This window comes from Pezoporus occidentalis, unplaced genomic scaffold (assembly GCF_034315485.1).
Source record: "Pezoporus occidentalis ecotype Australia unplaced genomic scaffold, CSIRO_AGI_Poc_V1 ctg133, whole genome shotgun sequence".
Taxonomy (NCBI): Eukaryota; Metazoa; Chordata; class Aves; order Psittaciformes; family Psittacidae; genus Pezoporus; species Pezoporus occidentalis.
The window spans coordinates 2,255,632-2,268,607 of record NW_026913136.1 but is presented as its reverse complement, the minus strand read 5'-3'; positions in this window follow the sequence as shown (position 1 = coordinate 2,268,607).

Below are 12,976 nucleotides of genomic sequence, written 5' to 3'. Positions count from 1 at the left end.
ACTAATTTTAGACTACTCCTATGCTAAGACAGTGATGAAAAGGGGGAAGTGTCACAAAAAACAGAGCAGAATGAAGTAACCAGATTTATGTCCCTTTGCAAGAATGTTTTTAGAGTGGATTTGTAATTAGGTTTTTTGTAACGCCTGTTTTTTTATGAAAAGCTAAACACAAATGAATAGCTCCTTTGAAGAAAAACACCTATTGTATTTTGTTTCAATTTGTTTATATTTTAAATACCACTGGCTCAGGAAGTCTGACAAATCCTGTTTCTCAGGAGAAGAGAGAAAAACATTGTTGACTGACAGTTTTTTGGGAGGATAAATGTTGGTGTAAATCATCCCACCCTTTTCACTAAACATTTTTTTCCAGAAGCAACTGGGCAGCCTAATGATTGCTTATCCAATTTAATCATTGAGATGCTGCTCTAAGTAAAGTTCCCATTGTGAAAACATTTCATTTCCCCTTCTTTATAATCTAGGCTCTTGTCTGTTGTAGGCCAGGATGGACAGAGGCTGTTCATACCAGAGTTGTATCATTAGCCATGCAGGCCTCATTTTCTCACTAAATTTAAAATCTAGGAGGCAAAGATAGCAAGAGCAATCACTTTTTCCACAATTACCTTTTACACACTTACAAAACTGCTTTACAAAATTGATTAAAACTATTGTTTGCTTCCTGCTAAAGTACTGTAAGTGGATGATACATGACCTGTGGAAGCAAACCTAGCAAGTCTGAGAAGTGAAAGGGGGACTGCGAAAGTCAGTATGTGCTAAAAAAAAAAAAAAAAAAAAAGAGAGAAAAAAAAGCCTGCTATGGAAAAGAAAACATGCATGCCTGCTGAAGGAAAGCATGAGTAATTCAATGGAGCTGATGTTCAACAACAGTTTGTCCTGGTGAAAATATTACTTCTGTAATGCAGCCAAGGTGAAAGTTAGCTTAGGTTATCTGCTGTGGAAGTGCCAGAGATGTGGGTGAGATCTTCCCAGGAAGACTTAGCAGACATGCACTTAGGATGTCCAACTTCAAGTTTTCTTTAGTCATTTATACTGGCACCTCCTTTTGCTTCATACTCTTCCTCCTGTGTAGCTTGCACACTCCTTGTGGCTCATTTTACCTTCTTACTCGCCCTTATTAAAAAGGTATTGCGAGAACATTCAACATAATATCTACGATATTTCTTTGCACAGATTTTTCTCTACAATCCACAGTACAAAACATGAGATATCTTAGACTGGAATAACTCTCCAATAAGTTCCATTATGTTTTCAGGAATGAATCAGCTCTTCCTCAGCCCTCTGCAGAATTAATATCCTTTCAACAATGCTCATCATAAAAAGCTGTGGGGTTACTTTCCATGGAAATTCAGGTAGAGAAGGAAGACAATGTTTTTGTCTCATCAGAGGCCTGAGTTCAGGAATGTTCATGTTCCTGCTTCTGCTAACTTATATTTGGAACAGTTCTTTAGCAATACTAATGCACCAGAGTAACAAAGACATAAGAGCTCATGAAGCCATTCGTCCCATAATATTTTGAGGCAGATGCAGTTACCCAACACCAATAGTGTTAAACCACCTCTAATCGTGATCTAAAAGTGTGATCCCATAGTAATGGCCCAGCTCCTTCCTGGGCTTTAAGGTGTACTGAAAATTTGAGTGATATGAACCCAAGTTCCGCATTGCTCCCAGACATTTGGATATACTGTGTACAAAGGATATATTTCCAGACAATGAGCTAAGCTTCAGAGAAAACATTTTCTTACGTCAACATTTATTAGCTGAGCAGAAACCACTCTCTACTGCACTGTCATCCACCTGGGAGTGCTGCCATACTAAGAAGGGAGGGGATCTTAGTAGACAAAGAATGGGAACACTGGTGGAAAAGTTAATAAAAGCTCATTATAGCTGCAGCCTGGTCAGCAGTCTTGGCATTCAATTATTCCCTGTGAGAGACTGATGTGTAAAGATCATTTCCTGCTTTCTTATGCACTCTCTCCCTCTCCTAGTAAAGAAACTGAATATTTTTTAAATTAATTTAGTGCAGGCTGATTAGAGTGTTCAACAACGGAAATAGCATATTGCCTACATTTTGATAAAGAATTTACGCTGCTGCTCAAAAAATACCTTTCAAAGGAAACTGACTCAAAAAGTCTTTCAAAGGAGTTAGCGAGTGTGACAAGGAAGAAAGGTGTTTCAGAACTAACAGGATACTCAGCTGCTATAGGTTAACCTCTGAATCACTGAATCACCTCCTTTCAAGGGGTTTTGCAACATCTTTGACAGTATTGACATTAAAAAAGTATACAAGAGCCCATTAGTTCTGAGATTTCATAAGCATCATTTGCCTTATCAGGTTGTATAGTTCACAGTGCTACCATTTACTGAGGGTTCCTGTTTTGGGAGATTAAAAAGAATATTTACGGCATTTTTCTCAAAAGGTGTCTTCTGAGGCAACCTGTTTCCTTGTTCAGCACCCAGTCTTCTAGGACTTCCTTCTCCCACAGCTGTTACCCAGTCCTTTTTTCCTAACATATCCCAAAAAACTTTTACTAATGATATTTTTTCTTGAATCTTGAATTCTTGTACAAACGTTAATCATCTACAGCTACACTACAAACAGGGAGACAGAGCAATTAACTGCTCAGTATAACAGGAGTCAGTGATATATCCTGTATTAGAAGATATATTCACCTGCCTGTCAGACTTACCATTGCATAAACCCACATTTCATCTTCACCATTTATTTTCCATGCTTGAGTCCCTGGCTCGAACATATGAAAAAAAAAGAGGAGAGTGCACAGACCAGTTCTCTGGCTTGACTCCTACCAAATTGGCACTGATCACGTTTGGAAATCATAATGAAGGCAAGATTTAAAGTATGACCCAAGCTGTACATAAGCTGTTGAAACCATGTTTCCCCTCAAGTAATGCCAGTAACATATAGTTTTATTAATCCTTGTTTGCTTTATAGGGGATGTACTTGTTTTTCTTTCCTGTTCCCCAGTACTTTCCAAAAAAAACCCTAAACTATTTTATGGAAATGCTTACAAATTGCTAGAAGTTTACGTTTTGCTGGTTTGTTTTTTTTGAGAAATGGAATGGAAGAAGAGAATAGAAACATCCAAGCAAGTACTCTTCAGATAGCCCAAACAAACAACAAAGTCTGTTCAAAGTCAGTAATTAACATAGGACCTAGAGAGATCTTTCACTCTGTAAAAGTGCATTATGTCAAACATGGCACAGTAACTGTCATGCCAATGCACCAGCAACCAACAGATAAAATGTTTAAATCTACACTAGTCATTTTATATAATCGAAAAAGTGTTCTAATAGAACACTGCCAGAGCATCAGCACCTGCTGCTTGGAAAATAAACATTTCTACATTCATGAACCAGCAGGAGGCCATTAACCTACGGCAATATTCTAGTCCATGGGCATTAGCTCTTAATTATAAATAAATTTTAAATGTTCTGTCAAATTAATGATTATGCAAAAAACTATTTTGCTAGAAATAAAGGCTTTATTAAAGAATTTTATAATCAACACACCCCTACAGCGTGTCTGTAATATTCTGTTTTCATAGAATGAGGCCTTAGTGGCAAAGCATGGAACAATAGGACATGAGAGAAATACACTCCTGTCTCTCTATCAGCTACTTTTTGTGACTTCCCAAAATTTATCAATTAAGACTTATTAAGTCTTACCGTCTTACAACATATTACATGTGTAAATGTATTTACTACCTCTGTCTGTAAAAAGGCTCAGTTGGGATGAAGCTTGCTTTGTAGGTTTGTGGTGCTAAACTTGTTTGTGTTTTTATTCTACCCCCTCAGCAACAGAACAGAGCAAACTCCTCCTATCTAAATTTTTATTAATAATAACCCCAGTTTTACAGTAATAACTTAGAAAAGAAGAATAATTAGAAGATACTGGTAATTTAAATATTAGCATTTTGGTCAATGTTCTTTCCAGGCCTGAAAAATAAAAGCAGAATATCAATAGTAGCTACACTTCTAAATGTGGTCCAGTGCTCACAACCCTTTGCCATGAGATCTTTTAGTTAGAAGAAGGCAAAAACCTGAAGATCACAGCCTCTCAATACTTCTCAACAAACACTATACACTAAGATGGTTTGCAGTTACAATTGAACATCGATAGAAAGGAGCATTGAGCAAGAACCGATTTCAGTAGAACCTCCCTTGAGTCATTAAGGCATGTGTTAACAAGCCAAAAAATTTCAACACATGCAAAAAAATTATGTTAGAATATTAATCTGACTCAAAGCTCCAAAAGCTACCAAATTGCCACGTCTCCTTACTACAGTCCACTGTGAGAAAAATGAACGTATGGTCTTTTGCCAGGAGGCCCCGAAAGAGTGGGACAACTTACATACCTTTCATGCATACCTGGAAATGCTCATGCTTGGCTAACCCTGAGATTTTTCAACAAATGTATATTTGTTAAACAGAAAAATATGACTGGAACATCGTCAGCCATCTAAAGACAGTATTATAATTCTGTCTATATAGAGTGTCTGTTGTCACCATAAACTGTGAGACTAAAGCTTTGATGCATTTGTTAGAGCCATTCTGAGCCTGATAAAGCTAAAATTTAATCTAAAACCTGCATTAAAATTGATTTTATCCATCCCTAAAGTAGCCTCTTCTTATGCAGTACCATTACACTTTTGCTTTATCTCTAATTAGAGGTTTTTAAGAAAAGATAGTACTGATTGTCTCTCAGATAGCTTTAGAAATAGTCTGAAGTTCTGAAATGAAAGGCAGCAAGAAAGGTTTCCTAAGGAACTTCAGTAGTAAAGGAAGTCTGGGGAAAATGTAGTCCAACTGCTAAATGGGGTGGGGGAGCTGATTGATGGCAAAGAACATGGAAAAGGCACAGGTACTTAACACTTCCTTCACCTCAGTCTCTACTGGTAAGTTTAATCTTCAACAACCTCAGGCCCCTGTCTCCAGGCCCCTGAGACTGCAGGAAAGTGCAAGGGGAGGTAGTTAGTTGCACCTTTGGTAGAGGAGGATCAGGTTAGGAAGTACTTAAACAAACTGGACCTATACATGTCCCTGGGTCCTGGTGGGATATAGTCAGGAGTGATGAGGAACCCAGCCCATGTCATTGCAAGGCCACTTTCAGTTATCTTGGAAAGGTTGTGATGACCAGGGAAGGTTCCTGCTGACTGACAGACAGACAGCAAATATTGCTCTTTTCTTCCAGAAAGATGTCAAGGAGGGTCTAGGGAACAAAATGCTCGTAAAGCCTCACTTCAATCCTTAGGAATTGGAATCCCTAGGAAATGGAGTGAATAATCCTGGAAAATATTTCTGAGCACATGATGTACAAGGTCAACCAGAGTAGCAAGCATGGATTCAAGAAGTCAAATTCCCAGCAGCTTTCTGCAATGAAGTGACTGGCACAGTGGATGAGGAGACAGCAGAAGCAAATTAACTTTAGTAAGGTTTTTGACAGTGTTACCTTTCTCTTAACATCCTCATAGACATGTTGATGAGGGTTGGGCTAGATAAGCAGATAGTGAGGTTGAAAGCCAGCTGCATGGCCAGTGCCAGAGGATTTTGATGAGTTGTACTAAGTTGAGTTGGAGTCCAGTAACCAATTGGATGCCCCAGGAGTCAAGGGGGACCGGTACTCTTTGACATCTTTGTTTATGACCTGGATGATGGGACAGACTGCGCTTTTAATAAATTTTCAGATGAGGAGAGGCTCATTCATCAGAGGGTTCTGTTGTGATCCTGGGGAACACGGACACACTGGAGAAACAGGCAGACAGGAACTTCATACAACAGAACAAAGGGAAATGTGATGTACTGCACATGGGGAGGAACACCTCCAGGTACACACTGGGCACTGGGGAGCTGGAGAGGAGGCCCTGGGGAATCCTGGTGGACAGCAAGTGGGCTATGAGGCAGCAACATGCTCCTGCAACACAGGCAGCCAACAGTCCCTTACCACAGTCCCCTACAACAGCATTGTCAGCAGGCCAAGAGAGGAGACCATCTTTCTCCCCTCAGCCCTTGTGAGACGGATCTGGGGTACTGTGTCTCATTCTGGGCTCCCAAGTACTGGAGGGACATGGGCATAATAGATTGAGTGCAGCAAAGGGCCACCAAGATGGTTAATGAACTAGAGAGTCCCTCATATAAGGAGAAGCTAAGAGAGTTAGGAGTATTCATCCAAGACAAGAAGAAGCTCTGAAGGGTCTTTTACGTGTATAAATAGCTGATGGGAAGCAATGAAGAAGTGTGAGTAGGCTGGGTGTGGTCAAGAAGTTGGGTGGGATCACAGCTGGAAAAGCTGACCAGAATTGACCAAAGGTATTCCTTACAGATACAGGAGTCCCATATAACACAATCTCTCTCTTTACAACTTCCACAGCCTTGGTGTTTGTCACAAGGATTAACATTTCATACTATCTGGCAACTCATCCAACAGTCATAACCAGCACAATCATCAGCTTGACTGAAGGAAGCTCAGATGAGTCTGGGACAAGCAGATAATTTGAAGCAAGTGCTGCCAGAACTTGTGCTTTTCAGCACCTAACTCTGCTTACCTCCATCAGTTCAACATTTTCAGAAGGTCAGTGTTATCCAGCTAAATATACTGTGTAACTAAACAGATACCCAGTGGCTGCACAGTTATTGGCACTTTCAGTTAAATCAGTACAAGGAAGCCACATTGCTGATAAATATATTGGCCAGATCATCCTACTATTCTTGACTTTAGAAAGATCAGAGACTGCATGGAGCAAGAGTCCCATGACTTACAAGCTACCTCCTTTTTACTTGCACAATCTTGGTCATTGCTGCAGGCCAGAAAGACTCATGCATTCATCCTTTGTGTTGCTTTTCAACTGTAATTGTTGAAAATCATTGAAAATTGTTGAAAATTGTTGAAAATTTTAGTAATTGGTACAAAAATGGTACAATTTGCCTGAATTTTAGTAAAGTGTTTGACACCGTTTCCCACAGCATTTGCCTGGAGAAACTGGCTGTCTATGGCACAGCATTGTGACCAATTCTGTTTAATGTCTTTAGCAACGATCTGGATATGTGCGTATCTGGACAATGAACTGGATCAAGTGCATCTTGAGAAAGTTTGCAGATGACACCAAGTTGGGTGGGAGTGTTCATCTGTGGAAGGGTAGGAAGGCTCTGCTGGGGGATCTGGGCAGGCTGGATCAATGAACCAAGGCGAATTGTGTGAGGTTCAACAAGGCAAAGTGTCGGGTCCTGCACCTGGGCCACAACAATCTCACGCAATGCTCCGGGCTTGGCTAAGATTGGCTGGAAAACTGCCCAGTAGAAAAGGACCTGGTGGTGCTGCTCAACAGCTGTCTCAGCATGATCCAGCTTGTGTCCAGGTGGCCAAGGAGACCAACAGCATCCTGGCATGTATCAGAAATAGTGTGGCCAGCAGGGCCAGGGCAGTGATCATCCCCACATACTGGTCACTAATGAGGTAGTACATCAAATAATGTGTTCACATTTGGGTCCCTCATTACAAAGAAAATGTTGAGATGCTGGAGTGCATGCAAAGGGCAACAAAACTGGTGAAAGGTCTAGAGAGCAAATCTTATGACAAGCATCTGAGGGAACTGGGGTTGTTTAGTTTAGAGAGAAAGAGCCTGAGGAGAAACCTTAGCAACAACATTAAGAAGCTTCTAGTGGGTTGGATGTCAATCTCTTTTCCCAAGCAATAAGTGATGGGATGAGAGGAAATGGACTCAAGTTATGCCATGAGAGGTTTAGACTGGATTTTAGGAAAAATGTTTTCACCAAAAGAGTTGTCAAGCATTGGATTAGGCTGCCCAGGGAAATGGTTGAGTCACCATCCCTGAAGGTGTTTGAAAGATGTGTAGACGGGGCTTAGGGACATGATTTAGTGGTGGACTTTGCAGTGTCAGGTTTACGGTTGGATGTAATGATCTTAAGGGTCTTTTCCAGCCTAAAGGATTCTATGATTCTAGGAGAAATGACTGGATTATGTGGGCCTTCATATGTAATCTACCCTTTACTAGGCTTTCAGTCAACACAACTGTAGCACTATAACAGGAGAAGATTTTTATGCTGCCTTGGATTTGGAGTTCCTACTTGCCTTCCTCAAGCATTAACATATGAATGCACATGTGCAATTCACAGAAACCACCTTCAAATTTCAGAAATTCGTCACCAGGTTTGTAGAGCCCTGCCCAAGTACAACGCTGCCAATCCTTTTCAACTAAGAATACTGCTTTTCTGCCTGTGAGTTCAGATAAAGTTGGTCTTTTGATTTTGATCCCACTTTCTCAATAAATTGAAATGCTTCAAATTACTGTCTACATCTTCAAACTATAAGTTCTCCCTTAATGCCTTTTAAAATCATGTTTTAGAATATAATTCCAAGCAATACCATAAATACCAACTGAAAAATCTGGTAAGCAGGGCTACACCTTCTGCAAACACTTAACACTATGTTTTTGTGTGAATCATGGCCTTACCTTCAAATGTTCTGCTTTTTGTCACTCTGTGCCTCAGTCACTGCTATTGTCACTGTAATTTTGTCAGAGAATTATCCAGGCAGTGCAGAATGGGCAGCAATACACAGCACAGCAGGGTAATCTTTCGCATCACCCCAATACTGTCTGGCTTGGCTATACTAAAGTACATAACTCTAAGACAGGCAGCAGTAGAAATGTGATTTGCAAGGAATTATTAGAAGGCAGAGAGCCCCTAATGAGATAAGTAATTCAGAAGTGGTGATACCAATCCTATTTCTCCCAGTAGTAGCTCTGACAGCTAGCTGTTTCTTCTCTCCCTCCCTTCATCTCACTCCTTCACTCCCTCCCCTCTGTACCCTCCCCCCTTCTCTGTGTTCAAAGGGTTAAGAGTAAACCAGACTGAAGCGGCATGTTTTACCATGTCTTCTGCACGACTGATACAACAATCGATCTGCAGCGGTTCATTTTCTCTCTGGAATCTCTGCCTACTGAGAACAAATACAAACACATGTGGAACCAATAGGAAGCAGACCAAGGGGTTTAAGAGTGTACCAACCCACGTCAGAAAGTTCTCACTTAACAGATGGGGCAATTAATAAAACAGTCAAGTGGTATGACTGCGTCAAGGTGCCTTTAAGTGCTAACAATCCTCTTTTGTCTTACTACTGTAGTGTACAGATGGATTCCAACTGAGAATAAGCACTGCATTGTGCCTGTGTTTGCCGTCATACGGTGTCACAGTATTTATAGGGTGCCAGGTGTCTAATGCCTTTTATTTTAGAGACAAATAGGAAACTGCTTCGTTCTTTTCTAATTCCCCCCTGCTCTAGCATTTCAGGTGATGAAGTGATCACTAATCGAGGTAGAATTAAACTCTACAAGTAAATCAGCCTTTTTATCAATTTGTAAAGGAAGTATTTGCCATAAAATAATGCTAACAAAATGCAGTCTCAGTTAACAAGCATCTTTACTGGACAGATCTTATACAAAAAACCGCTTTATAGGACAGTGCATAACCTGCAGTATGTCTTGTTACATCATATGTTGATTCCCAGAGTTAAGTAATGATTTCTGTCTCTCATCTTGAGTACAAAATGCAAACCTCTATTTGACATTTAAGACTTTGGGGGACTTTTTACCTAAAGTACTAATCTGTATGTCCTGAAAAAATTCCACTGTCCTCCCCTATACTTATGCCATATCTTCATTCCTCTTCTCTTCCTTCCCTTCTCTTTCTTTCCTATTATGTTTCTCAACATTGAGTGTCACAGCTGGCACATGACAACTCCTATTCTTGGAGATGTCTGTTCTTAGTAAAGCACAAAAAGTTTTTGTCTCCTTTTAGATGAAAATGTCCTTTAAATGTTTTTAGACTCAAGAAAGTGTAATAATTGTTGATTTGTTTTTTTCCATACATAACCAAACTTTACTTTTCATTCCAGCACAGAAATTAGCCATGCAGGTGAGGCTGTTTCGTCAGGATCTCTGACTTACAGACCTACAATCATCCCGTGCTGTCCAGCTGCCAGCTCTTGCACAAGCAGGATATTAGACGGGCATTCAGCAAGACTCTTCATGAGCAGGTTTTGAATTTTACTTTGTCCCTGTATTTAAGCACTAAATGTATGAGTGAATTCTAGCAAAAAGACACCATTGCAAGATATTGGAGTGTTCTTGTTCCGTGGTTTCAGTGTATAAATATTTGGTTATGTCACCTTCACATTATTGCTTTGTCATACAATGCTGAATAACTAATAAACTGTTTATCCAATAAGTTTCATATTATTGCTATTATTATTGTTATTTCTGTTGTACTTTTTACTTCAGGCATAAGCCAGAAAAAAACAAAGATTGATTTGTGTGTCAGAGCTAATGAGAATCCCTTCATCAGCTTCAGAAATATTCCAATGGTAAAGGTGAAAAAAGGAGGAAAAAAAAAAAATGTATTTTGAACCTTCTTTATTTGATACATAGCAATGGCATGGCCTTAAAATATTTTTCATCCTGGTGAGTAAGGTTTGCAGGATCAGGTCCTGGCTGTTAGAAATGTAATGATCCTGTCAACTCGCTGAAAATTGACGGAGTTGACCCCACCCTTAAGTGAAGTCATTAAATTAAATGCCACTCACAAAGAAACCTCTTCACTGTCACCAATGACTGCATGCAGTTTCTCCATGATATTTGTTCCCATTTCAAAGACAATATCGTCCATGTCTTTGTTATCATTTCTCATACATGCCAACTAATCAGTTTACCAACAGGAGAACCTCTTGACTATATTAGACTAAATTAAGACAGGAAAATGTTCATAGGAAGCCTGTATTTGATCAAAATGAACCAAAAAGGCTGTAAATTCAAAAACCAGTTTTTGTAATAAGCTAATTAAAAACATTCATAAACTTTAATCTGGAGCAAAAGCTAAATCTGAGGATATACAGCATGATGTAAAGAAGCTTCAGCCAGGCCTAACCAAACTGAGTTCTACAGCTGGTCTACTGCCAGTTACTCCTCTATATAGCAAGCCTGGCAGGCACCGCACAAGCTGCTGTGACCTTAACAGTGTGGACTGAGAGCAGCGCAATGCTATGCTCAACAGTGTGACATACCTGCCCACACCTTTGTGGTGGACTGCAGAGAGCACAGACTAGTCTTACTGCTGTGTCTATAGTATGTCGTCTTTGTTCAAAACTGACTAGCTACTTGCAGTAAGAAGGAGTAACACTGCTAAAGGAAGGACTACCATGTCAACATTTCAGAATAAAAATGGCACCATCCTTTCTTCCTCTTAGGATCTTTATCATCCTTGTCATAACTGTATTCTGGCACCAACGCAGTTCCAATGCACAGCTGCTCACTCTCCCCTCAGTGGGATGGGGGAATCAGAAAAATAAAAAAAATGAGAAAACTTGTGGTGTGAGATAAAGAGAGTTTAATGGGCAAAGCAAAAGCTGTGCATGCAAGCAAAGAAAAACAAGGAATTCATTCGCCATCTCCCATGGGCGGACAGGTGTTCAGCCACCTCCTAGAAAACAGGACTCCATCGCATGGAATGGTTTCTTGGAAAGACCTATGTCATCACTCTGAATGTGCCCCTCCTTACTACTCTTTTGTCCAGGTTTACATGCTAGCATGACGCCATATAGTGTGGTATATCCCTTTGGTCAGTTGGCATCAACTATCCAAGCTGTGTCTCCTCCCAACTCTTTGTTGGCACTGCTCACTGGTGGGGTGGTGTAAAAGGCAGAAAAGGCCTTGACTGTGTAAGCACATTCTCCACCCCTTATTCCACACCATTTACATCATGATCAGGTCTCACACTATTAAATATATTCCTATTAACCACCAATCCCCTTCCGCCTCTTTGATATTATATCAAAATAGTATAATAATTAAAAAAACCCAACCAAACCCTAGTCTAAGGATCATGTAAAATGTCCTTAAGTGTCCACAAAATTCCACTGAATTGCTACATCTGTTATGGTGGTGACTCAGGACAGGAGAGATGGTGTGTTTCATGGAGTTACGGGGCACCAAAGCTAGCTCAGGCCCCGTCACTCCTGCACTTGCAATGCTTCTTCTAAGGCTTGTCCTCCAATGGTTCAGGTGGATCCTGCTGTAATAATTCCTACAACATGAAACTCACATCACATTTTACAATTTAAATATATTTCTACTATAATTTCTACCCCTGGTCTCTTTGGACCACAACATTGGGTTTAACATTGCAATGAACTCCTCCCCTTGCCTCTTCTCTTGCTTGGACATACCCACAGACTTATTTGTGTACCTGCTCTAAGTGAAGCCCTACCTATGATTCACAGTCTCCTCAGGGGTATACCACAGCATAGACTTATCCACAGCCACAGTCGATTTGAAGTGTGCCTGTTCCAGCGTAGTCTTCTCCATGGGCCGCAATGCCTTCAGAGATACACCTGCTGCAACATGGTCTTACCCACAGCCACAATCCAGCTGCACAGGTACCAGGGTGTACCTGCTCTGTCATGGTCTTATCCATGGTCACCCACTTTGAGGTGTTCCAGTATGACCTCATGACCCCTGGTGTCACTCACAGACACTGAATGCTTCAAGGTGTACCAACTCCAGCATGGATTTATACACAGCCACAGATGCTTTGAGGTATACCTTCTCCATCATGCAGTTATCCTGGGGCCATAATCCCTGCAAAGGTATATCTGCTGCAGCACAGACACAATCAAGGTCACAGATGCTTCAAGGTGTATCTGCTCTGCATGGGCTTATCCACAGACCCAGATGTTTCAGGGTGTTCTGCTCCCACGTGGACCCATCCACAGGTCACAGTCCCTTCAACTCAAGTTCACACTGGAATTCCATTCTGTGCTGTACAGCAGCAGAGAAATAGCAGTGCAGCCCTGGCCATCTGCCAGCTCAGGCACATGGCCATCGCTGTTATCAGAATGTTCTCAGGCAGAGAAGAATAAGACGATAAGCAA